This window comes from Schistocerca americana, chromosome 5 (assembly GCF_021461395.2).
Source record: "Schistocerca americana isolate TAMUIC-IGC-003095 chromosome 5, iqSchAmer2.1, whole genome shotgun sequence".
Classification (NCBI taxonomy): domain Eukaryota; kingdom Metazoa; phylum Arthropoda; class Insecta; order Orthoptera; family Acrididae; genus Schistocerca; species Schistocerca americana.
The window spans coordinates 356,877,736-356,904,666 of NC_060123.1; positions in this window are offsets into that span (position 1 = coordinate 356,877,736).

Here is a 26,931-nt window from a genome sequence, read left to right on the forward strand (position 1 = left end):
CATATTACATATAAACACATATCTCTCCATTGGAGCTTGTGGCCTGTGGTTAAAGTTGTTGCACAGACCTGCATAAAGTTTTGTCAGTGGTACGGGAGGAATACCATATCCAGCAGACTATGAGACACAAAAGCAGTTCCTGTATTGCTCCTTCATAAGTAGTTTAATACCCTGTTTTTTCAGCAGTAAAACATCCGAGCAGTGTATGACTACACCTTTGTACACCGCAACACACTTCGTTTTTATGCCCTAACTTTGAGGTCTGTTTAGATCCTACACTGGCATTAACAAATTTCGATCCATTGGCTCTCACAGAAAGCTGAACATCGCATGATGTAAACTATGCAGCTCCTGTAACACACAGGATGGTAGAAATAGAACACAAAGGCGTTGCTACTCAGTGACAAAAATGTGGAAGACATCGCAACATATGCAAATAGGATGAGTTTGTAGCGTTGTAGAGTGTTTCCAAATAGCTATCTGAAGGTGATGACTTATAGAGTTAATTCCATCTCCCAGTGCTGGAATGGTAGGTGTCTTGATGTCCCATTTTGAAGAGCACTGTTTGTTCATTTTTCAGTCAAGAAAATTATTATTGTTCCAGTATTTACCCCCGCTGTAAGGTGTTGTTCACAACATGCACAAGGTAGTGGAAATAAAAAGAGGTACCACTCCCTCATTAGTGAAAAAAAAGATCGGAAGGGCAACACAGCAAATGGATATAGGACAAGTCTGTAGTATTGAGCAACGCTACAAAAATGGCTCTGAGCACTATGGGACTTAACATCTGTGGTCATCAGTCCCCTGGAACTTAGAACTACTTAAACCTAACTAACCTAAGGACATCACACACATCCATGCCCGAGGCAGAATTTGAACCTGCGACCGTAGCAGTCGAGCGGTTCCGGACTGAGCGCCTTAACCGCGAGACCACCGCGGCCGGCCAGCAACGCTACAATTCAGCTGTTTGGAGGCGATGACATCTATATCTTATATAATTTGCAACAGTGACAAGTAGCAGATATCCTGTGTTCCAACAAGGCTCTGTCCAGTCAATCATTACTTGTTAATTGACTGGCACAAGTAACCTGTAGGGATGGAAAACACACTGTTAACATGTGAGGATGTACTGTATGTGCACAACAGTTTGTAGATCTATCAATTTTGGTAATTTTACCTGTTGTTGAGCCGGCCGCGGTGGCCGTGCGATTCTAGGCGCTCCAATCCGGAGCCGCGCTGCTGCTACGGTCGCAGGTTCGAATCCTGCCTCGGGCATGGGTGTGTGTGATGTCCTTAGGTTAGTTAGGTTTAAGTAGTTCTAAGTTCTAGGGGACTAATGACCACAGCAGTTGAGTCCCATAGTGCTCAGAGCCATTTGAACCACTTTACCTGTTGTTGCATAAATGCAGCGCCAGCCAATGGCATAGCAATATGCTTCCAAGTTTCTGTATAATCGCTAAATCACTCCACCACTGCTTTTCCAGTAACATATACTAGACTGTGAATGCAGATATGTATCTGTTCAGTACGTCCATTTGGTCATATACACCAAAGTATACCAAACAGCGTCCTACACCGATACCACTGGTTTATCTACATACTTACAGCACACCAATCTTAGTGCAGAATTTATGATTACGACAGGCCACCTTTCCCTATGTGGGTGGGCATCAGGGAATATTCTCGCATTTGTAGTATAAAGTCGGAGATTGACAGAGTCCATCACCAAAAAATGTCACATCAGCCGCAGAAATCAAATCTGTACACATGTCAGTTCTCTGTTGTAGATCCCTACATGACTGAGTGCAAGTCAGATGAACCAATAGAACTGTGCCGTACATTGATGTTCCATCAAGCGCATTGCTGCATCAATCTGCAGACAACCTCTCTGATGTATCATAGTAGTAAACAGATTTGTTTCCAGACAATTAGTTTCCAATCTGCACCACTCACTGAAACTCATCTAGGTACTAGGCGAGTGTTACTGTAGTTTTCATGATCTTCCTATCCAATATCCATGCAAGCAGATTATCGATAAATGGGAATTCTTAGGATTTTTTAGTAGGCTGGTACGTAGGACACCCAAATATCCTCGTATAAAACCTTACTACGCATAGTTGCCAGCAGCATGACTATATTCAAACGGAAAACTATAAAAAAATAGGAAACAATGAAATAAAATCGTTAAACTTCAAGGAAAACATGGTACAATTACGATGAATTGATAGTGAATATAAAATCGAGGAAAAAACGACCAACTATATAAAAACGCAAAAAATTTGCAAAATTATTCAAATTGACTGAGAACACTTAAGTTGGAGAAAAAGTACCACGAAATGTGAGGTACCGAGATGGGTGGGGGGTACCTGGACACTCAAGACCGAGAAAAGCGGGTATAGTCTGACAATTCCTGCCTAGGGCACCAGAATAGTGTAGAAGGAATTAATTCTATCAATTTAAAGCTGTCACAATAGTGATTGGGCTAGGGAAACTTGCAGGGTTGGTTCTAAGTCTGATGTTGGACAAATATACCCCGCATCAGAGCGTTAAGGGCATTGCATTCTGCACGCTGATACTTTGGAAAACATATGGTTTTAAGAATACAGCATTTTTAGGTGCAGAACTCTGTAACCATAGTAGTTTGTGTTTCTCCATTATGATCGTTTCTCCCATAGAGGTACCTTCTGGGTGCTGACTCCAAACAGTGTAATAATACTTCTGAACTGATAGCACAGTTGATTTACATGATACATTTCAAATTCCACCTATTTGGAGCTCCATCATGTATAAAACACACATTTTTTATTAATCATCTGTTATATCTCCACAGCACTCTCATGCCTACAATACACTGATAAGGGGTGCAAACCTCCTCGATATGCACACATCAGGAGAGATCTTGTGCATTTGGATGGGTGCCGTGGGTGAGATTGGTACGAAACAGTCTTCGCTGAACAGCAGTTATGGACACAGTTTGCTCTGTTCCTACATAAGTTGTGGAATGTTCTGAGTGTAGGATCCAGGTTGAATTGGTGACTGTATTGCAGGAGGGATAAGTCAAGGACAATGTGGGGGGATCTGTCAACCTCTAACTTTATCCTAGGAAATTCTGCAATATGAATGATGTGCTGGAAGTATGCATACAACCTAATGGTATCGCTATAGGACGCCGTTTGGTATACTTTTCCTTATATGACCAAAGAGATGCACTGCACAGTCTTCTATCTGCATTTCATATTACTATATGGTACTCGCAAAGTAGTGGAGTGGTGCTTTAGCGATGATACAGAACCTGGGAAGCATTCTGCTGTGTCACTGGCTGGCGCTGAAATTACAGAACATATGGTACATTTCGGTGTATGTGACCAATTGGATGTACTGAACAGTCATCTATCTGCATTCACAATCTTGCATATAGTACTGGAAAAGCAGCAGCGAGATAATTTAGTTTGTGATATGAAAACTGAGAAGCATTCTGCTGTTTCACTGGCTGCCACTAAATTTACGGAACAACAGGTAAAATTGACAAAACTCATCATGGTATCAAATATGGTGCATATAATAGTACATCATTCCATACCAATAGTATTGTTTTCTATATGATTGTTCCACTGGTACCCTGTTAATTACCGTGTAGCGATTTACTGACACCTCTTGGTTTAGATGGAGACAGCCTTGGCAGAACACAGAATATCTGCTACTGGTCACTATGGAGCACTGGATTAAATGTAGACTTCACCACCTTCAGAGAGTAGTTTCAAGGTGTTCCTCAACGTTGCAGACTCTTCCTATTTCCATAAGCTGTGATACACTCCACTTTTTTTCCACCAATAAGATAACACTACCTCTTTTTATTTCTACTACCTTGTAAGTATTGTGGACAGCACCTTCTGGTGATGGTCAACACTGGAGCAGCAATCATGTTCATGACTGCAGTTTGAGGAGGCAATGCTCTTGGAAATTGAACAGTGAGTCAAGTGCTACCAAATCACTATGACGATTTGATTGACTCAATAGGTCATCACCTTCAGATGGCTGTTTGGAAAAGCTCAACAATGCCACATACTCATCTGGTGTCCCTACGTTGCAATGTCTTCCACATTTTTTGGCAGTGAGAAATATTACGTTTGTGTTTTATTTCTACCATCCTGTGTGTTATAGCAGCTGTGTAGCTTTCTGTGAGAGCCAAACGATCGAAATTTGTTAATGTCGGTTTAATACCAGACACAGGCCTCGAAGCCATAGTAGAAAAACAAAGTGTGTGGCAGTGTACAAAGCTGTAGTCATACACTGCTTGGATGTGTTACTGCTTAGAAAACAGTGTATTACACTGCTTCTGAAAGTATAATACAGGAACCCTCTCTTGTGATTGATAGTCTGTTGGATATGGTCTTTCCCCAGTACAGGCGACTAAACTTTAAGGATGTCTGTGTAATGACTTCAACCACTGGCCACCTTTTCCAGTGGGTCAATGTGTGTAAATAATAAAACCGATGTCAACATTCAGATGGTATTAGTTTTTCATTTTCAATATATTGGAAGAGAGAGACTTGCTAAAATCTTATAGGAGATTCTATTACCAGGAGTGGTATAACTGTTTAAAGTTTGGATGCAGACTGTCTCAAAACTATACAGACGTTGCTCACAAAACTAATATAAATCGGCTCTATCTATTCTCATGGAACCATGACGGTTTTTAATATTATCATCATGATTCCTTGTTTAAAAGTAGGTGTTACCACAAGTTCTGTGTTGTTTCATATTTCATAAGCTCTAATTATAGAGTGGACACCAATTGAAGAATAGCTTGTGGTGGAACACAGAAGTGATAGTCTTTTTCTTGACATGTGAGTGAATTGTGTGATGATCAAATTTCTCACAAGACTAGAAATCAAGAAACTGCTGCTATTGCGAATAATTGTCTGCTGGATGATGGAAACTTTACAGGCAGGTCAGTACATCTGAGTTACAAGGAAAAACATCAAATGTAAGCATTCAGGTCGTATTTGTTGTCGATGTAGCGGAAGAGAGGGAATGGGGAAAATCTTATAGGAGGTTATATTACGTGACAGTCTCTGAAGATTTTTTTTGTAAACGCCAGTGTGATAAAGCATTACACTTGTAAAACTGTAAAATTGTCCTCATAAATTATAGATTGTTGTTGTCGAACGAAAAATGAATTTCTTTTTTCCACAAATGGCTTCAAAGGTCGTATTCTGTAATGTTATTTCACGTGTCTTAAATGTTTGTAATGAGCATGTGCATGAAAGCTAATTTACAGACATTGATTTCAATATGAGGGTTGCTCTGAAACCATGTAATTTTTCAATCAAACTGAAAGAAATAGCTTAACATAGATTTTCTTTTTTCTTTGGAGTGTAAATTCTCGCTTTTTCTTTACACAGACGATGATTTTAAAATAATGAGGATATTCTGCAGTGACTGGGAGTTTTGGCAGCAAAATAGCGTAAGTATTTTTTTTTTATTTTGTTGTCATGCGGGGTAATGTCTACAGGGCGTGAAGCCTAATGCCAGATTTTTGGTCATCTCCACTTGGTGGCGTCACTGTTCACTTTGTTTGATGTTGCAAAAGAACGAGAAGCGAGGGGCAGAGAGAGATGTTAACTGTATCCTGAATCTGAACATGAAAACTATACAGAAAATGCACTGCACCTATTTTTGTGGAAAGAAAACATTTATTATCATCGCAATTGTATTTTCCTTTTCGATAGATGCTCTCTTATAAGAGATGGAATGTTGTTAAATTTGTTACTGTGAAGTGTTTTCCTTGCAGAGCCGCTGGGTGCTGGAGGCTTTGGGGTGGTCCTGCTGGATTTGTCAGAGGGTGGTCACAATACTCAGCTGTGCTCTGACTTGGGTGCAGCTACATTTGAATGTCATTTATCTCACATTGTTTAAGGGATGGTACATACTTTTGTGTTGGTGAAGGTCTGATACCTGGACTGTTACCTGAAGGTGGAGTGGGTGCTGCATGTGACGTGAATGCTCGTACACTGGAGGTATCGCTGTATGCTCCAAAGTGCATGGTGGGAGATAGCTGTTGGCCATTTGAAAACGCCTTTGTCCCATCATGGGTAGAGGGAGAGAGAGAACGAGGGAGAGAGGGAACGAGGGAGAGAGAGCATTTATGTGATTTAGGAATAGCTATAAATTAGCTTATTCCCGTCCATACGTAGAGGAGAACACATGTTCAATTCCCACCCGTCTCTCCTTCTGCAGTGCTTTTGGGCGACGATTTTCCACAGAACGTGTGTTGCATCAATACCTGTTGATTAGGAGTCCTGGCTTTTTTACGACAATTATGTTGTGTAATTAGGACAGTGAACTATTTCTCATCAGTTGCGGTAGTGTATATTGGTTCTGATTATCTGGGCTTCAGGGTGATTGTCGAGCAATGCAGGGGAGAGTGTCTGTAGTGAACTCTGACATGAAACAGCAATATATAGTATCTTCAGCTGCATGCTTACAGGTAATACACCTATTAAACTCCTCTCTGTTTAACACCAGCATCTCGTAATATGAACACATGTACTAACAAAAATATAGTACCTTAGATGCCCACCCTTATCTCCAGTTTGTAGTTGAAGGGTAGTGTTTAAATATGTTTGGCCCTAGTTTCGAGTGGTATTATGAATCTTTTTCCTATCAGGATAGCACCTGTTGTATGGAATCGTCAATTTTTCAGCTGTATTGCGATTTTAAGCGCTCCTTGTGTAGCACTATGCACTTAGTTGAGTAGTTAGGACCAAAATTTAAGATATTTAAGATCTTTACTTCAGTTTCCCAAACAAAATAAATAAATATACCTCCCCTGCATCTGGATAGCTTCTATCTGTTGAGAGGTGCAGAAGGATCAGGATTCGAGTGCTAGAAACAGCACTGCCAATTTTAGCTTCTGCAAATTCCCAGGTGAGGGGTGGAGTGTGGTGTGGAACGTCAGAACAACTCTGGGGCAAATAAATTCCGGCCAAAATTGAAATTCCCACCAGTAGAGTAGGTAGGGGAAGAGAAGAGGGAAGGGGAGTTCAAAAATGGTTCAAATGGCACTGAGCACTATGGGACTTAACTTCTGAGGTCATCAGTCCCCTAGAACTTCGAAGTACTTCAACATAACTAACCTAAGAATATCACAAACATCCATGCCCGAGGCAGGATTCGAAACTGTGACCGTTGCGGTCGCGCGGTTCCAGATTGTAGCGCCTAGAACCAATCGGCCATCCCGACTGGCGAAGGGGAGTGGTGGGGAGGGGGAGGGTTGCGGGGACCCAGATGCAAGCTGAGGAAAACACATGATGTCTTCCAGGGTTGCGTTTAGGAGTAGGGATGGGTTGGTCCATGGGGATGTTGGGCTAATTAATTGACCAATTTAATTAATTTCTGCCAATTTGATATCAACATTTTCTCAGAGCCATACTTACCCTACTACTAATGTAACACTTCAGCTGACTGAGACGGTAGTGAGAAACGTGCCAGATGTGAAAGATAACTTCTGTCACATTTTATGTGAACACACCATTGTTACTCCGTAAAGCTGAGTTACAAATACATGTCGGTTCATGTGAGTAAGAGAACATTAATATGTGATAGCTTAATGTTTCATTAGTACATTTGAATACATAAGTAGTACAGCACTGTGGGTTGTGGTGAAGGATGTGGTGACAGCAGTATCAGCGCTTTATTATCTGCGGCTTCATATTACAGCTGAGAGTACTGCATATAAGATCTTTCGCTGCCAACAGCATCAGAACTTCCTTACCAGAAAGGTCATTCAAGGAATGATGATACGTGCTGAGCTCAAGGAGGGGAGGTTCGAAGTGGAGAGGAGGGGGAGGGAGAGTGGTTGGGGGGGAATGGTGGGGAAGAGAGGGGAGGGTAGGAAGTGATGACCCAGTGCTTCTGAATATTTTGCGTGAAACAACAACCCTCCCAGAGAAAACCCTTCCCACCAGCCCGCTCCTCATGCTGTAACTATTTCTGCATCACTGAGTTCCAAACATTAGTTGAAGAATTGCGATTAGAGGCTATGTATAAGTCGCCATCGATTGTTGTAGTGAGTAGACAGCATATTTCTCTGTAAATAATTAAAAATCATCATTGATTATAAAATAGAGCTAACAAAATCGGCCTTTGTATTTTATGGATATGAGGTTTTTACCTTATATACTCTTCCATATACTCTGATAACACAAATAAAAACAAGTACACTCTCACTTCCCACTTGCTCCTGTCACCAGCACATTTCTGCACTGTAGAGAACGAGAGCTGAGCGTCACAACCAGAAGTTTCCTTTGTAAAACAAGAAAGTTCATTTTGAGCCATAATTGCATATAACCACCGACTGAGTGCTGCACAGTTAGAATAAGCAGCAGAGTCGTAAATCATTGTTTCCCACACTTAAGATATTTAAAAATATTTAAAGTTCCTACCAAATACGATAGAAACGCGAAAAATTTTATATTTACATAATTAGTTGAGGGGAATTCGATCTTTAGCCCACGACTTTGTACTACCACCGTGCTTGATGGTTTAAAAAAGCAACAGAGGTATAAATTAATTGTTTTTTTCAGTATCTAAGATGCCAAAAAATTCTAAAATATCTGCAAAATATGTAAGCAGTGTGGAAAAACGCGATGGTTACACTGATGGTTTAGGTTAAAACATGAAAAACGATGTCTGACTTCCCAATATTGCAAATAATGTTTGCAAGAAAAAAGAAAGCATGAGTTGACTTCCACATATACACATATATGCGGAACTGGTGCCCAAAATTCTGAAGTATGGACAGCAATGGTAGATTTTAGTACCCATTAACAGATGACATTTTAGAAGCTAGGCTAAAAACTCTTTATGGTGAAACTTCCATCACATAAAATATTTATAAGGCAGCACAAAAGGTACAATGTTTACATTGGTTGAGGTTAGTACATGTTAAATGGCTGTAAGACTCAGTTAAAGTGACATAACATTATCTTCAATTTAAAAGAAAGTATAGGATAATTTTCACACATACCACAAATTCTTGAAGTAGTGCCCTAAAATTGTAAGGCATGTGTCCTAATAGTAGGTTTCAATGCCTAATAACCACTCAGAGTTTACAAGCTTAAAAATGTGATGTACCCTGACAACGTTTATAATTAATAAAAAAAAATACATGTTTTGAGTAGTTCTAATTAGCTGTATTAAGTCTATTTGATGTAAGCGATTAGACCTACTCACAACACACCCTCGAATTACATAGTCCAACATATAAAAAGTTTTCAAGCAATTTTTTAGGAGGGCTGAAGATAATGCATCGTGTTAATCACTGGAAACATTTATTGCCAGTTATTGCTGTTATTACAAATTACACAGACCTACCCAAGGCTATGCAAATAACAGCAGTTTGTAGTTAGAAGACTCCATAAAAGATCTATAGAATGTATCTATCCAGTATTATTGCTCAAGATATCCTAAAAATACCTCAAAAACACGAGAAGACCGGTGTCCACATACATATACAAGTAAAGTGTGCATTGAATCTGTGCAGTTGCATTTACTTAAACCATGGTCTTCGAAAATAATATCCTGTAACGAACTACACCACCCCATACAAGTACAAACACATAAAACAATTTTCTAATTAGGAAACGAAGGAAAGAATAATACGACTTTCTCCCCAACAATATTACATAGAAAGCAGGAGAACATGTAACCTACAGATTGTAGGCATGTGGCCAAAGACGATAATAGTTAAAGATGTGACATTTCCAAGATCAATGGATCAATCAGTGTCTTGGAAAAACTACTTGTCATGTATTACGATATGTTTCACATGTTGCATGCACAAATTAAATTTTACTGCATCTAAAGTGTCTGTCTAACTCATTAAAATCCATGTTTATCTTAATATAATCAAAATCGCTACGAATATTCGATTTTGTACACCTTGCAGAAACAAAGACCCATCATAATACACCTAAAGCTTAACACAACACTTTGCATGATCATTCTCCGTTGCTGTAAATGCAAAACAGATGCCACAACACGTATTTGTTTAATCACAACCAGAAATAGTGTTAGAGATACTATCAGTCCTTGATGCTGCCTCAGCTACAATATATTCTTAATATCAAGCCCGTCTGTATTAGAAATTCCAAGACGCAAATCTCATATCAGCTGGCTGCAAATACTACGACGTAAGGTACGTCAGCTGTTTAGTGTAACAGCATGACACTGCTGATTTACAGAGACAGAGATATCGACATCGTAACAAACAGGATACGGATATGTAGTAAAGTAAATAGCATCAATCGCTGTATTGGATTTCTAATTATTCCTGAAGTGATATAATTACATTCCATAACTGCGTACTTGAGAATAAAGATTGAAGACATCAGGTATACGCCTAAACAGTCTTGCACAGAGATCAAACACGCAATCCATTCTGCAGTCGTCACCAGCCTGATAACACAATCTCCTTTAGTTATACAAAATGTAAAAAGTTTCCTGTAGTCACATGTGTGGATACTTTATCAAAAGCAACAGGCACAGAGTAGAGGGGAGCAGATTATAAATACTGTTAGGTGGTGTTCAATACACTTAAGGGGTCTTGCACAAGGTCTAAGCACATGGACGCGCTTGCAACTGTAATTTGGAAGTGCTGCATAGCAGCCTGCTGTCATCTTGCGATGGCGAGCCTCTGTGCATACAGGATAAAAGTGTGGACCTGTGTATGGTGTTCTGGAGTTTGTACGCAAAAATAGTAAGTCCGCTATGTACAGTTAGTGTGTTTCATATTGAAAAAGAAAAAAAAACTGACACTGTTGGCCCTCGAAGTCATATAGGGAGTCACTACCCTCTCTACTTCGTAGTGCGGCTACTTTTCAAGGTCATACAATTACCGACATCCCACACACATAGATCATAGTAAATGGGAGACTTCTTCGGATTTTTTTCAGGGCAGCGATAAGGAAGCATAATAAACTCCCAAAAACTATTAATCCTTTCCTGTACATCACACACACAGTAAACAACTCACTCTTCGTTTATATTTGGTGTGATTTTAATAACATGCAGATTGTAAGGTGTCAGGCAAATGCAACACCTTCCATGAAAACCCTGACATGATAAGCAAATCCAGTAGTATGTCACATAGCTCCGAATAAATCGTGACATTAAATTAACCAAAGTAATACGAGTAACGAGTGAGCAAATGGAATACCACAGACTAACACAAGAATGCCTAAATGCATGTCATACCTTCCCATCGTGGGACAGACGCAGTTCCGAAGGGAGAAACGAGAGCAAAAGCCGAGAGCTGAACCGTGTTAAGCTGGAAGGCCCTACGATAAGGGACAGACACCCACGTCGCCAGGTAACCGCTAGGACCACCCCCAGCCCATGTTAAAAGCTAGAGCCCTCAAGAAGAACAGTATAGATCTTACGATAACACTAAAAGGACCACACTAGCTGCAAATTTTAGCGTGAGAATTTTTCGCTTCTCTGTTACGTTGCAAACTTTAAAAACATTGCCCCACCACGAAAAGTATAACGTTTCTCATTGGATAGACATAATTTTTGTAGGCGGAGCTTAAGGTTAACATTGAGACCCTGATTGGTCAGATGAAAACACAGACAGATAGTTTTTTTAAACCAACTTCGGTAAATTGTAGTAAGGAGAAGTTAGGAGAGAGTTGCTTCCGAGACGGCGAGGTGAGCGGAGCTGTGTTCCCCACCACCCCCTGACGAACACCGACAAGGTAATGAACGCACGCGATGCCGCATAACAGCGCATAAAGCTCCACTCAGAACTGCAGAAGTCTCATCTGTTGCACCCTCTTTTTGCATAATATTAGTGTCGATCATCAATTAAAGCTCATGGTGTTCACATTTGCCACTTGAAGTAAAAATCTGAAACGCGATGATTTTTCTGTTATATAGTTATTGAGAAGCCACATCAGCCACTGTAATTTACAACAAGTTAGATAAGTAATTAAAGATTATTGAAGGTCACTGTAGACCATTTTGATAGTTTTCTCTTTTGTCAAACTTAATTTAAACCTAGATTATATATGTGATATGGCATAGGTCATCCTTCGATCCATTGTATAACTTGGAAACCCATTCAGGGAATATACGTTCACATTTTTGTTGAACGCAGTTGGTTTTTACCATCCTGTATTAAAACGTTTCCTTTTATCAATAGTGCAATTTATAAACAATGTTTTGTGAGTAGAATAAATTTTCAAATGGTATACTTAACTGCGTTTTCGACGTTATTTCACCAGCTAACTAAAAATAGGAAAGCCTTGAACCCCTTCCACTAAATTTGGTTAGTATTAAGATTCTTTTACAGGGAATGTAGTGGAGCTGACGCTGAAATCATTAAGTATTTGGTTATATCATCGCTAGTCTCACTGAACTCTTCTGAACTCTTAATGTCATGTGTGGTCTGGCGTCTCCTTACCAGCAACAGGTCCCAGGTTCAAACTAGTCAATTCCCTAAAAAACACGCTCAGAGCGTCGTTGCGCGAAAGTGGTAGGGAGACACAATATCAAACAAACAGACACCACGCAGAATGTTAGAAAATGGTGACCCTGCCAGGATGGTAAAATACCATGATTAAAGGTCTTCCACATGCCTAACTAGGTCAGAAAAATACCCTGTTAAAAAAATTTTCAAAAAAAAATAATTTTTTTGAAAGGCATACATGGTCGAAAACAGTAGCTGCAGCGATAGTTAGTAAGAAAGTATTCAATAAAAGTGAGACATTGTGGCAGAAACAATTGCATAATTAAGTTATGAATTTTAATATTGTTAGAATTAAGTTTTCTCTCCAATGCAACCGCACTGGTGGCGGATACATCGTTGACAAGTTGGTTCTGACCCAACAAGTAAGTGAATGGTATATCAAGTCGTGTGAACAAGAAGTTTATGAAACGCGTGAGATCGTATGAGCGCATGTTGACGCGAAGTAGGGCGCGTGAATTGCTTTTAAAACAGAGAATAAGGGATTCGGAAAGTTTACCAATGACAGATCGAGACCTTGACCGAATTGAGGTAGAGACCCAGCATGAAGATGGATAGAGAATAGAGGACAGTACAACAGACGATGCAGTATCGCCAGAAATAGGACAGATGACACACCATAACGAGGATAATGTACGTCAAGGCATAGAAAACGTAAGTCAGCATACGACAGAGGGGCAGGAAAGCAGAGAGACAGTCTATGAGGATTCCAACTGGCGTCTTGAATACGTAGAACCCATAGTACAAGTAATCAGAGCTCACTCACAACAGAGTACAAGGAATGCGAGCAGAAACGTGTCACAGCACAGTTCAATGCAATCGGTTGCGAACCAACACTTGGGCGAAAACACAGAGCGTAAGACGTCGGAAGAAAACGCAATAGGACCCACCAATATGGCAGAATTATTACAACAAATTTCGGAAACCATGACAAGGAAAAATAAAGACATAGCGAACCAAATTCAAATTCAGAATGCAGAAATCACGAGACAAATGCGTGCGATTAAAGAACAAAACAAAAAAATTCAGCTACACCTAAGTCATATTGAAGACGAGGCAAAAGAATATTGAGAACTGATAAGAAACTTAATAACTGGTCACAATCAATTGAGAACAGACATTGACAAGGTACAAGCGGACGTACAAACATTGCGTAATGACATTCAGGACGAGATCAAAACATTTCGTAACAACACCCAGGGAGAAGTCAAGAAACTTGAGAAACAGATAAACGAAATTACTAGACAAGCAGCAGGTATTGCGCGTGAAGTTGTTGAAAACAGTGTGTTACACAAACGTATCAGAAAAGCAGCGCTGAAAAGAAATGATAACCGCATAGTCAAAATAGAAGCGCAAACGAAACGACTATTTCAGAAATTGCCAACAGAGTTGTTGCAAACCATTGAAGAGCGTAGTGAACAGGATCAACCAAACACAGAGTCCGCAACCACATCCGTATCTGTAACAGCACCCGAAAAACAAGCAATTAACGAAGATATTACACATTTGCGATTCCAATCGCAGGCGGAAAGTAACATACGTGAAATAAGACAGCCTGCACATCAACAAACACGTTTCGAAATTGTTGATGTACAAACGTCATCACAACACATGCGGAACCACAAATGTATGTTTCAAGACAGTTTGGATCGTGCAATGAAACAGCAAGGTTAGCCAGACAAGATACCGAACCAATACCTGACAATGGAAAACCAGATCGCGAAGAGTACAGTGCAATGCGTTCAGCTATACGTTCACAATCGATGGAAGAAAATTATTGCGTACCACACCAACGATACTACGCAAGGGTAGGCGAAATTTACAGTGGACAATATCCAATGGATCTACCACAACCGGAAAGAACGACGGGAGAAATGATCAGAAACAAAAGTGGCGAAGAATCGCGAATTTCATATGGAAATATGACGAAGTACGACAACGATCATTTCCACACAGTCAGAAAATTTCAACACTTTCGAGAAGGAAACTCATTACATCCACGAACTTTTATTGATCAACTCCGAACAGGATTACGAGAACACCGGACGCTAGCACACAAATTAGACTTCATATGTGCACACAAGTCAGGAACAGTCGCAGAAACCATGCAGAATGTTGCAGTGACATGCCGATCGTACGAAGATTTCAGAGAGAAGTTTCTCTCACGATATTGGTCCAGCGAAGCACAGAACAGAGTGAAGTACGAATTATTACAGAACCCATATTTTGAAAATTCAGGAGAGAAGTGTCCCGTGAAATTTATCGAATTAATGGCAAAGAAAATTCAATGCTTAGATGTACCATACAGTGGATAAAATTATGCGCGATGAAGCTACTATTGAAATACCAGCAATCATTAGTAGGTCGCGGAGGCAATGACGTCGAAGCATTTAAAGGTATTCTAAGGGAACTAGAGTTTATATTTTCGGAAGATGACGCAAGAAAAAGACGAAGCGCACGTGAAAACGAAAGCAAAAAGCAGTGGAATCCACAAGACACAGTACGAAGAAACAACAATTACGAACCATGTGATAACTTCGCACCAAGAAACGACAATAGATATCAACAAAGAACCGGTTATGGATTTAGAAGAGAATATGGCAATAACTATAATTAACCAGGAACGGCAACAACTATTACAGAGGGAATAACGACAACCGGAACGGGTACTGGAGAACCAATAGACCGACAAGTTATCGACAAAGAAACCACCATCAACAAGCTGAACAAGAAAAGAGAATAAAGATAGAAGAGGTGGAGGTAAGACCACCAAACCCCGATAAACGTTCGAATTGACAGCTAAGCGCCCATGCCAAAGAGAATGACGCCCCGACCAAGGCAATTCCAGCACCTTGAACAGAGAAGTAAAAATCTTATAACGAGAAGAGAAGAAGGAAGAAACAAATCCGCAGGGACCAGATGACAACGAAGACAAGAAAATAACAATATCATGTTGGGAGGAAATTAATTGGGAGAAAACTGAGGAGGAAGATGAATTACCAGAGGCATGCACAGCGAATGTATGTGGAAAGGACGAAGTAATGAGTATTGCAGAGCTATTTGAGATTGAAACCATGGAAAGCGAGTTCAATGAGGATAACGCGCAGTCGACAGAAGTTGAAAATAAGTTACGAGTGGGCACACAACCCAACGTATATATTGAAGGAAGTTATGAAGCTATTTAGATGCGATTATGTGGAAGTAGCGATGAAGAAGGAGAAGACAGACGAGGATGAGGAAAAAGTAGAGGATATTGAAGAAAGCGTAAATGAAGGAAGAAATAGAGAAGAGGAAATAAAAGAGAGAGAAGTAGGAGTCGAAGCTTATCCTACAGAAAGTTCGAATTCGCAAGGGAAATTCCTAAAAAGACTCATGTATGATTCAGTGGAGGATTCGTTGATCCAAGAAGAAGAAGAACAGAACCAACCCTTTCCAATTCAACCAATTGTGAAGGCCATGGTAAAGCGTATCCCAGTCAATATTGTAATTGATAGCGGAAGTGAACTGACTGCGATCTCAGAAAATTTATTCATGCAGTGTAATGCCAATGAGGAATTGCCAGTTCTGAAAACTCGTAAGATTAAAGTAAGAGGTCCTATTAGAAACAATGCTGCGGAAGTGACGAGACAAACAAGGTTAACTCTTTCGTGTCAAGGTCAAAAGATCGAAGCCAACTTCGTGATTATATCTAAACTAACTGTAGATTTGATGATAGGTGCAGAATTTTTAAATGAGAGACGAGCGATAATAGATTTGGGGAAAGGTAGCGTAACATTCGGGAATGTCACACTTATCTTTGAGCAAAAGCTAAAATTAGAAGAAATACCAGTTATAAACAAACAATTAAGAATGACGCGAGATAAAGAGGAAGAAGAATTAGAATGGTATGCACAAAAGGGGTAATCGCCTCAACCCATGTTAAAAGTCCATAAAGAAATCGACGAAAAATTGCAAGAAGTTCAAGGTATTACGGAACACAGTAAAAGAGAATTAGAGGGTATTTTACGAGATAAAGCAGAGGCATTTTTACCTAAGACTGGCAGTATTAAACACTTTCAGTACAAGTTTGAAGTAAAACAGCACAAACCATTTAGAGTGCCACCCTATACAATCCCATTAAGCTACAGGAATAAAGTATTCCAGGAGATATCTAAAATGTTAGATGACGATATTATTGAACCAGCTACCTCCACATATAACAGCCCGCTCCATATTGTACAAAAGCGAGATGGGAGCATCAGGTTAGTGCTTGATTCCAGACAGATCAACACAATCATAATCACTGAGACTGATCACCTACAAAAATTAGAGGAATTGATACAAAACTTCCACGGTGCTAAGATATTTTCATCAATTGATCTACGGAGTAGTTTCTGGCAAATAGAATTGGCCCCAGAATGTAGAAAATTTACAGCATTTATCGTATTCGGTAGATGTTACCAGTTTAAACGATTGCCATTTGGTTTAAACATATCATCAGCAGCGTTTATTACGGGATTTAACATTATACTCAGTCCCGAAATTTTACAAAAAGTTACTTGTTATGTTGATGATGTAACTATAGCAGAACCCTCTTGAGAACATCACAACGACACATTAAATCAGTTTTCACAGATCATGAAAGAGCATGGGGTCACAGTAAATATAACAAATTCCAAATTTGGAAAACGAGAGGTCAAATTTCTAGGACACATAATTTCGGAGAAAGGGGTAATGCCCAACCCAGAAAAACTAACGGCAATCAAAGAATTCTATACTCCATATAACAAGAAAACTCTCAGAGGATTTCTAGGTCTCACCGGATTCTATAAAAAATTTATTAGGATCGACTCTCTCGCAACACCACGCCTATGTGCATTGACCGGAAAAAACACGCCATGGGTATGGGATCAACAAACCAATGAAGAATTTTTAAAAGTGAAAAACGCACTAACAACGGCACCGATTTTAGCACATCCTGATCTAACACAAAATTTTTGTATGGCCGCTGATAGCGCGAAAACAGGTTTAGGAGTTGTTTTATTCCAAGAATACGAACAGGCAGTGCTACGATCATATAGAACAATTGCATTTGCCAGTCGTGTACTCACAAAAAGCGAGAAAAACTATTCAGTCACGGAGCTGGAAGCATTGGCCATTGTATGGGGCTTCCAACGTTTTCGATACTGCCTATTTGGAAGAAAAACAAAAGTATACACTGACCACAAAGCATTAGAATTTCTGTTATCCGTCAAACTAACTCATGGGCGGTTAGCCAGATGGATGTTAATACTACAAGAATTAGACTTCACTATTACACACATACCAGGACCAGCGGAAGTATTAGCAGATGCTTTATCACGATGTCCTCAGGGTGCATCCAATAACATAGGTTTGGAAGCAGCAGAAGACTAGTTTACAATGTACTATATGAAACAAGTACCTTTCGAAAACTACATTACGACACAATTGAAAAACATAGGCAAAGAACAGGACAAGGATCCCGAAATACTAGGAATCAAACACAAGTGGAGAAGTAAGGATTTTCCAGACATTCGACAGCACTATCTCGTAAAAAACAATGTTTTATTTTTTAGACGAAATGTTGCAACGAATGAATGGTTAATTTATATCCCAGATGAACTAATTAATAAGTACATATGGTATACACATTTAAGTAATAGCCACTTTGGACCAAAGAAATGCGTTTTAAAAATAATACAAACGAGCAATTTTCCTAATATGGAAAGACGAATTAGAACAGTATTAGTCAAATGCAAAAAATTTAGGAGGGCTAAACATGTCACTTTCCAAACCAAACCACCTATGCTTCCAATAAACCCTAAAAGATTAAAACAAATAGCTGCAACAGATATGATGGGGCCCCTCCCACGCACAAAAATGGATATATTTTCATATTTGTTGTTTTGGAACTTACCTCTAAATATGTTACCTTGACACCATTAAAACGGGCAACAGGTCTTGCTTTAAGTAAAGCACTTAGACAAGACTTTCTCAGACAAGTAGGTCGAGTGGAAAGAATAATTTCGGATAATGGCCCACAATACAAACCAGTGCAATGGCAGAACACGTTAAAACAACACAAAATAAAGCCCGTCTACATATCTAAGTACAAACCTAGCGTAAATCCAGCAGAATGATCTATGAAGGACATAGACACTTTATGCCGATTATATGCAGGCAAGAGACACAACACTTGGATATACCTTTAAGATTTTCAAGAAGTAATAAATGAAATGCCACGTAGCACTACACTTTTACCTCCAGTTACTGTACTTAAAAATATTGAACCCCCAAACATAACGAGAGAAAATGTTAGATTTCCTATTGTACCATGTAGACAGCACAAACAAGTCATAGCAACAGCACTCTCCAACATTAGAAAGGCAGCCATTAAAAGAAAAGAAAGAGGAGATAGAACAGCAATTAAAAGAACATTCTCAGTAGCCCAGAATGTATTTGTAAAAACACATCATCTCTCCAGCAAACAGAAACAAAAATACATAAATTTTACGCTGCATACAAAGGACCTGTCATAATTAGCCAAATTGCTCATGATAATGCTGTGGAACTAATGAACCCAAAAACAGGCAAAACCTTAGGACTTCACCATGCGAGACATATCAAAAAGTTTGAAGATTAATTTTATTACTGATAAATAATCAGCACAATATTTCAAGATTATGTTCCAGATAAGATTGTCAGGAGAAAGAAGAATGAAGAGAGAGGAAGGTGGGAAAAAGAAAGTAGTTTCAATAAAAACAAAAACAAATATAAGACCAATAGTACCATAGATTAAGGTGAAGGGATAAAGCATAGATAGTCTAACAGCATGAAATACTAAAATGCTATACACCACGACACAACACAAAAATAAAAAATGAATTTGAGGATTCTAGTAGACATTAAGACTCAAAATATCTTAGAATTGTAACACGGAAAGGGCGCTGAAATTTGTAAAGCTTTTAAGAAGGCGTAAAACAATGTAGTTACTAGATATATGTTAGATGATTATAATTAAAACTTTTTGTAAGAACCATTGTAAAAACTCCAGCAAGGACGAAATGCAACGACCCACAAGTTGCAACATGAGAAGTATCAAGAAAGGAAAGGACGTAATTAGCAAGACACGATTCCTACAAGGCAGAAGCGTTGAGAGAAAGGAAAAGACAGTGAGACCAACAGAAGGCCCTTGTATCGGAAGTGGGCCGTAAATCTGCCCGCTAAGCAGAACCCTCCAGAGACACGACAGGACACCAAACGCCAGAAGGGACCGGTGCAGGGACTGACAATCAAACACCGGACTTTCACCGCTTGTAAACCCCTGAACGCCCAACTCAGCGGAGTGAGCAAAAGACCGCCTGGCGAGAAGACGGCTTGGGCACGCCACCATTGGCAAAAATTATGTGTAAAAATCACACTATCGCTATTAAACAGCATGCTGATGCACGAAACTGAAGAAAACGTCCCCAAAGTAGAAATGACATGCCCAAACAATTTATCAAACTGTAGCTAAGAGGAGAACTTCAAAGCGACTAGTTATCAATAAATATTTCCATATCCTGCCCGGAGAAGAACCAAGAGGCAAGTAAGAAGCAGAGAAAAATCAGGAAGAACAGAAGTTGAAGATTCGCAAGATTGAGACCGAGAAAGAAGATGGGTGAAGAATAGACGACATACCTTCCCAAATCCCTGTCCTATTGTAAACTAGTCGTCTGTGATGTATTACAACGAAAAACGACCGCTTTCAGCGACACATAACGATGACTTTCACACATACAAAGCCAGTAAACCACGAGATTCTGCACTCACAGCTCCATTCCATTATGGGACTTCCACAACAGCAACACACAACTTGCAATGTCAACAAGAAACGACGAATGAAGCTGTACATCAAATACATGCTCACATCCATCTCGCTCAAGTCCATCACCTTCGTGCAAAAAACATTCGCCAACCTCATGCTTAAACATTCATAGGAGTGTGTGAATGTGTGAAATCAAATTATATTATGTAGGAATTGTACAAAAGAAACGTGTGAAAAACTAAATAAGTTAAGCATACCAGACAGCTAATAAACTACAAAATAACATTTATTGACTATGGACTTAAGTAAAAAACAGACTATCGATGGAAATAAGTCATTAGGTCTGAAATGGACAGTATATAAAGAAAAAAAGTAAGGCATCACTAAAAATAAAGATAAAAGAATAACTATATTTTACTTATTTTCTCCTTATAAAAACAGAGAATAAAAAATTATCTTGTTGGATGTTTCCCCCTTTTTTTAACATTTGTACAAGTATCTCAATACTTGTGTATGTATATTTCATTGTCAAAGCAATTCTTGGAAATAATTCTTATTTGTTAGTGTAACAATGTTGAAATGAGTGTCTAGAAACAAAAACATTTTACTTGTACATGATATTTAGAAAACGTGTTAGGAATAGATTTTACTTAGTACTGCATTTATAAAAACAATATTTCTAAGAATATGGATGTGAAAGACTCCTCACTTTCGATAACAAACTTCTTAAAAAACAAACTTTACATTTAAATAAATAAAGAAAGTAACTAAAAATTAATAATAGGATAAAAATATTCTTCTCTTGTCAATATAAACATATATTGAGAATAATGAGAAAGAAAATATAAATATTAATTAGTAATACAAACTAGCATAGAACAGAATAATGTGGCTGAACAGTAGGCAACAGAATTTAGATAACGGAATAATTTTTGACTGACTTAGACAACGATTCAACCGCTGCCTAACTTCAGTGCAAAAATTAAGTTTGGAGGGTGGTGATATGTAAGGTGTCAGGTAAATGCAACACCTTCCATGAAAAACCTGACATGATAAGCAAATCCAGTAGTATGTCACATAGCTCCGAATAAATCGTGACATTAAATTAACCAAACTAATATGAGTAACGAGTGAGCAAATGGAATACCACAGACTAACACAAGAATGCCTAAATGCATGTCATACCTTCCCACCGTGAGACAGACGCAGTTCCGAGGGGAAAAACGAGAACAGATGCCGAGAGCAGAACCATGTTAAGCTGGAAGGTCCTACGATAAGGGACGGATACCCACGTTGCCAGCTAACCGCTAGGACCACCCCCAGCCCATGTTAAAAGCTAGAGCCCTCCAGAAGAACAGTATAGATCTTACGATAACACAAAAGGGCCACAGCACCCGCAAGTTTTAGCGTGAGACTTTTTCGTGTCACTGTTACGTCAGGACCACCCTCCAGCCCATGTTACAAGATAGAGCTCTCCAGAAGAACAGTATAGATCTTACGATAACACTAAAAGGATCACACCAGCTGCAAGATTTAGCGTGAGACTTTTTCGCATCTCTGTTACGTTGCAAGCTTTAAAAACATAGCCACACTGCGAAAAGTACAGGGTTATTACAAATGATTGAAGCGATTTCACAGCTCTACAATAACTTTATTATTTGAGATATTTTCACAATGCTTTGCACACACATATAAAAACTCAAAAAGTTTATTTAGGCATTCACAGATGTTCGATATGGGCCCCTTTAGTGATTCGGCAGACATCAAGCCGATAATCAAGTTCCTCCCACACTCGGCGCAGCATGTCCCCATCAATGAGTCCGAAAGCATCGTTGATTCGAGCTCGCAGTTATGGCACGTTTCTTGGTAGAGGAGGTTTAAACACAATCTTTCACATAACCCCACAGAAGGAAATCGCATGGGGTTAAGCCGGGAGAGCGTGGAGGTCATGACATGAATTGCTGATCATCATCTCCACCCCGACCGATCCATCGGTTTTCCAATCTCCTGTTTAAGAAATGCCGAACATCCTGATGGAAGTGCAGTGGAGCACCATCCTGTTGAAAGATGAAGTCGGCGCTGTCGGTCTCCAGTTGTGGCATGAGCCAATTTTCCAGCATATCCAGATACACGTGTCCTGTAACGTTTTTTTCGCAGAATAAATAGGGGCCGTAAACTTTAAACCGCGAGATTGCACAAACCACATTAACTTTTGGTGAATTGCGAATTTGCTGCACGAATGCGTGAGGATTCTCTACCGCCCAGATTCATTGTGTTTGTTCACTTCACCATTAAGAAAAAATGTTGCTTCATCACTGAAAACAAGTTTCGCACTGAACGCATCCTCTTCCATGAGCTGTTGCAACCGCGCCGAAAATTCAAAGCGTTTGACTTTGTCATGGGGTGTCGGGCTTGTAGCAATTGTAAACGGTAAGGCTTCTGCTTTAGCCTTTTCCGTAAGATTTTCCAAACCGTCGGCTGTGGTACGTTTAGCTCCCTGCTTGCTTTATTCGTCGACTTCCGAGGGCTACGCGTGAAACTTGGCCGCACGCGTGCAACCGTTTCTTCGCTCACTGCAGGCCGACCCGTTGATTTCTCCTTACAGAGGCATCCAGAAGCTTTAAACTGCGCATACCATCGCCGAATGGAGTTAGCAGTTGGTGGATCTTTGTTTAACTTCGTCCTGAAGTGTCGTTGCACTTTTATGGCTGACTGATGTGAGTGCATTTCAAGCACGACATACGCTTTCTCGGCTCCTGTCGCCATTTTGTCTCACTGCGTTCTCGAGCGCTCTGGCGGCAGAAGCCTGAAGTGCGGCTTCAGCCAAACAAAACTTTATGAGTTTTTCTACGTATCTGTAGTGTGTCGTGACCATATGTCAAGGAATGGAGCTACAGTGAATTTATGAAATCGCTTCAATCATTTGTAATTGCCCTGTATAACGTTTCTCATTGGATAGACAGAATTTTTGTAGGCGGAGCTTCAGGTTAACATTGAGACCCCGATTGGTCAGATGAAAACACAGCCAGATAGTTTTTTTAAACCAACTTCGGTAAATTGTAGTAATTAGAAGTTAGGAGAGAGTTGTTTCCGAGACGGTGGGGTGAGTGGAGCTGTGCTGACCGCCGCCCTCTGACGAACACCGACAAGGTAATGAACGCAAACGATGCCGCATAACAGCGCATAAAACTTCACTCAGAACTGCAGAAGTCTCATCTGCTACACCCCCTTTTTGCGTAATACTAATGTCGATCGTCAATTAAAGCTCATGGTGTTCACATTTGCCACTTGAAGTAAAAATCTGAAACGCGATGATTTTTCTGTTATACAGTTATTGAGAAGCCACATCAGCCACTGTAATTTACGACAAGTTAGATAAGTAATTAAAGATTATTGAGGGCCACTGTAGACCATTTTGATAGTTTTGTCTTTTGTCAAACTTAATTTAAACCTAGATTATAGATGTGATATGGAAAAGGTCATCCTTCGATCCATTGTATAACTTGGAAACCCATTCAGGGAATATTCGTTCATATTTGTTGAACGCAGTTGGTTTTTACCATCCTGTATTAAAACATTTCCTTTTATCAATAGTGTAATTAATAAACAACGTTTTGTGAGTAGAATAAAATTTCCAATGGTAAACGTAACTGCTTTTTCGACGTTATTTTAGCAGGTAACTAAAAATAGGGAACCTTGAACCCCTTCCACTAAGTTTAGTTAGTATTAAGATTCTTTTACAGGGAGTGCAGTGGAGCTGACGCTGAAATCATTAAGTATTTGGTTACATCATCGCTAGTCTCACTGAACTCTTCTGAACTCTTAATGGCATGTGTGGTCTGGCGTCCCCTTACCAGAAACAGGTCCCAGGTTCAAACTAGTCAATTCCCTAAAAGACACGCTCAGAGCGTCGTTGGGCGAAAGTGGTAGGGAGACACGATACAGAACAAACAGACACCACGCAGAATGTTAGTAGATTAATTCTGAACTTGTACTTTAAATCCTCATTGGATTCTTCTAATTCTTTCTCCAGCCAATAATTTGGCAGGTACAAAGAAAATATGTTGTCCATTTGCAATATATATATATATATATATATATATATATATATATATATATATATATATCTGTTTCCTTCTGTGAACTGTCTCCTTTGTGGGCAGACATTTTCTCTGTTCTTCCCAGCAGATTTCTAGGCTAGACCATTTAGGGATTCTAATTTTCCTTTTTTATCCTGCTTAACCCTGTTGTTATAAAACTACACATCTTCCTGGATGCTGCACATACTTGTGGAATTTTCTTATAGAGCTTTACGTCTGCAGCTTTCGCATACAAGCAGACATTAAATGTTATTCAGGTGGTTTCAAGCTGTGCGAATAGTTATTCTATTGCTATGTGCACAATATTCAGTCTAGAACATTGAGATAGAATGTAACCATCCTTCGTGTGTAGGTCCAGGTCCGAATGCAGTTTTGTAAACACATTTTTCTTGTTTCTTTTGGTGTAACAAATATGCTCCAATCCATTATTTTCGGCTAGGGCTCCAATATACGGCCACTTACCAGTGCTCTTTACCATCAATGCAGATAATTTGTATTTCCCAGTCACGACAATATTCCGCCATACACTGTGTTAAAAGCAGTATGTAAGTTTTCCTGCATGTATGCAGACGCTTTTTCTTTTTCCAATTGCAGTTCTCTTCGCCGTGTACTACAATTTTCGTTTTTGGGCTCCGATCTCCTCCATTTAAAGTTTTCTTTTTGGTATAAAAACCAGAATATCTGTGCACAAAGGCGTAATTCCTATAATCGGGCATGGTTTAAGTCTGTGTGATACATTTACTGTTTTTCTTCGGACTTGCGGAATGACAGTGCGTGTGTGGGCAGCAGTCACGGTCCGGCGATATTCATTTCAGACGGTATTGTGAAGGACAATGTCCTGAATTAAGGGAATACGTTTCCCTCGCTGTAATATAGCACTTGTGTGCGATATTTGTGTTTGACGGAATCAGTGTTAAGAAACTCCCAGTAATTTACATGTAGATAATTAAAACTGTATGGTGGCAGGGCATAATCTATTAGCTTCTCTCTGTCTTGACTGTCAGAAATGGTCATTTGTCAAAATTGAATTTTTGGGTATTCTTATTATCCCAGTAGACAAACAGCAGAATGTTGTGAAACACCAAACAGCAGTTGCTGTGTACATTATTACTTAGCTGACAACACGTGTACGTGACTAGTACAAAGTACAGTGGGGTACTTTGTAAATACCATTTGTAGAGTCTAACGCATTTAAACAGTCTTACACAGGGTCAAACACACGATAAATTCTGTAGTTGTTTATTGTAGTCTCCAGCCTGATAATAGCACGTTCCTTAGCCAAGGAAAACAGTAGTAGTTTCACATAGTCACGTGTCCAGACACATTATAAAATCCATAGGTTGTTGACAACTTTGTTTACTCCCACTTGTTTCTTGACATATATATATTTATTATATATCTTTACAGTGGGAGGTCATAAAAGCTCAGCAGTCCATTCCAACTGCCTTATCGTTGTCCACAGTCATATTTCTGTCTCCCTGGCAGTCTACTTCCATAAAAAATTAGTTTGGAATTAGGTAGTCAATCGTTTTCACTTTCTAAAAAATTCAGCAAAGATCTTTCATTATATCCAAATACAAACGGTAATCGTCGTCTATATTAAGCTGCTGCAATATTCCATTTGATCTTCCGTTCGGACACCTATTTTATTATTGCCTAATTCCATTTTATGTTGCATAGCAATAGGAATACGTTTATATTTTCTAGAAATGATTTACAGTACTTCTTTCCCGATTTCCTCCAGTGCTCCTCTTTCTGTCACACAGTCGTTCCCCTTCTACTAGATAAGGTAGCTAATAACTGACACCATGCTTTACAGTGACGAACATGCAGAATTAACTCTGTAGATAACAATTAAATGATGTAAACATGTCCTTTCTTAATATTACAGACTGCCCATTCTCTGATTGCTCCTGACACTCCACTTGATCTCAGATTTTAACAACCATAGTGTTATCGCAAAACGGTTCTGTAAGGTATGTAAGCATACATAAATTCTTCTTCGTAAGTAGTTTGCCATCTTTGGTGTAATTTTAAGTAACAATATCAAAGACAAGATTGTCCATGTATTCCATTATCAACCACAAACCAAAGTATTTGTCGATTGTTGTCTTCTTCCTCCATAAATCTAAGCGATGTTTATGACGTTGGTGGAAGACACTTTCCACAGCCACAGAAGAGTCGCAGCTGCGACTATCCAGCCACTTTTTGTACCCTGAAGATTAAAGAGGCGGTATTTCCAATCACGTGATCTTTTGCTCATTCCTTCATAATTTTCTTGTACTTGTGATCTAGTCGTAACTGTAAACATCTTGCTCAATTGCTGCACAGTCGTGTGTGCACATGTATCATTCTCTCACAGGGCTGTCTAGAGTCGGATATTGGGAGACATTCTTCAGGCATCAGGCGTTAGGGGTCTGGCAACCAGCACACCAGCTCCAATCTATGTTCTGTTAATTGTAGATAGTAAAGCAACAATTCATCTTGGCGTACTG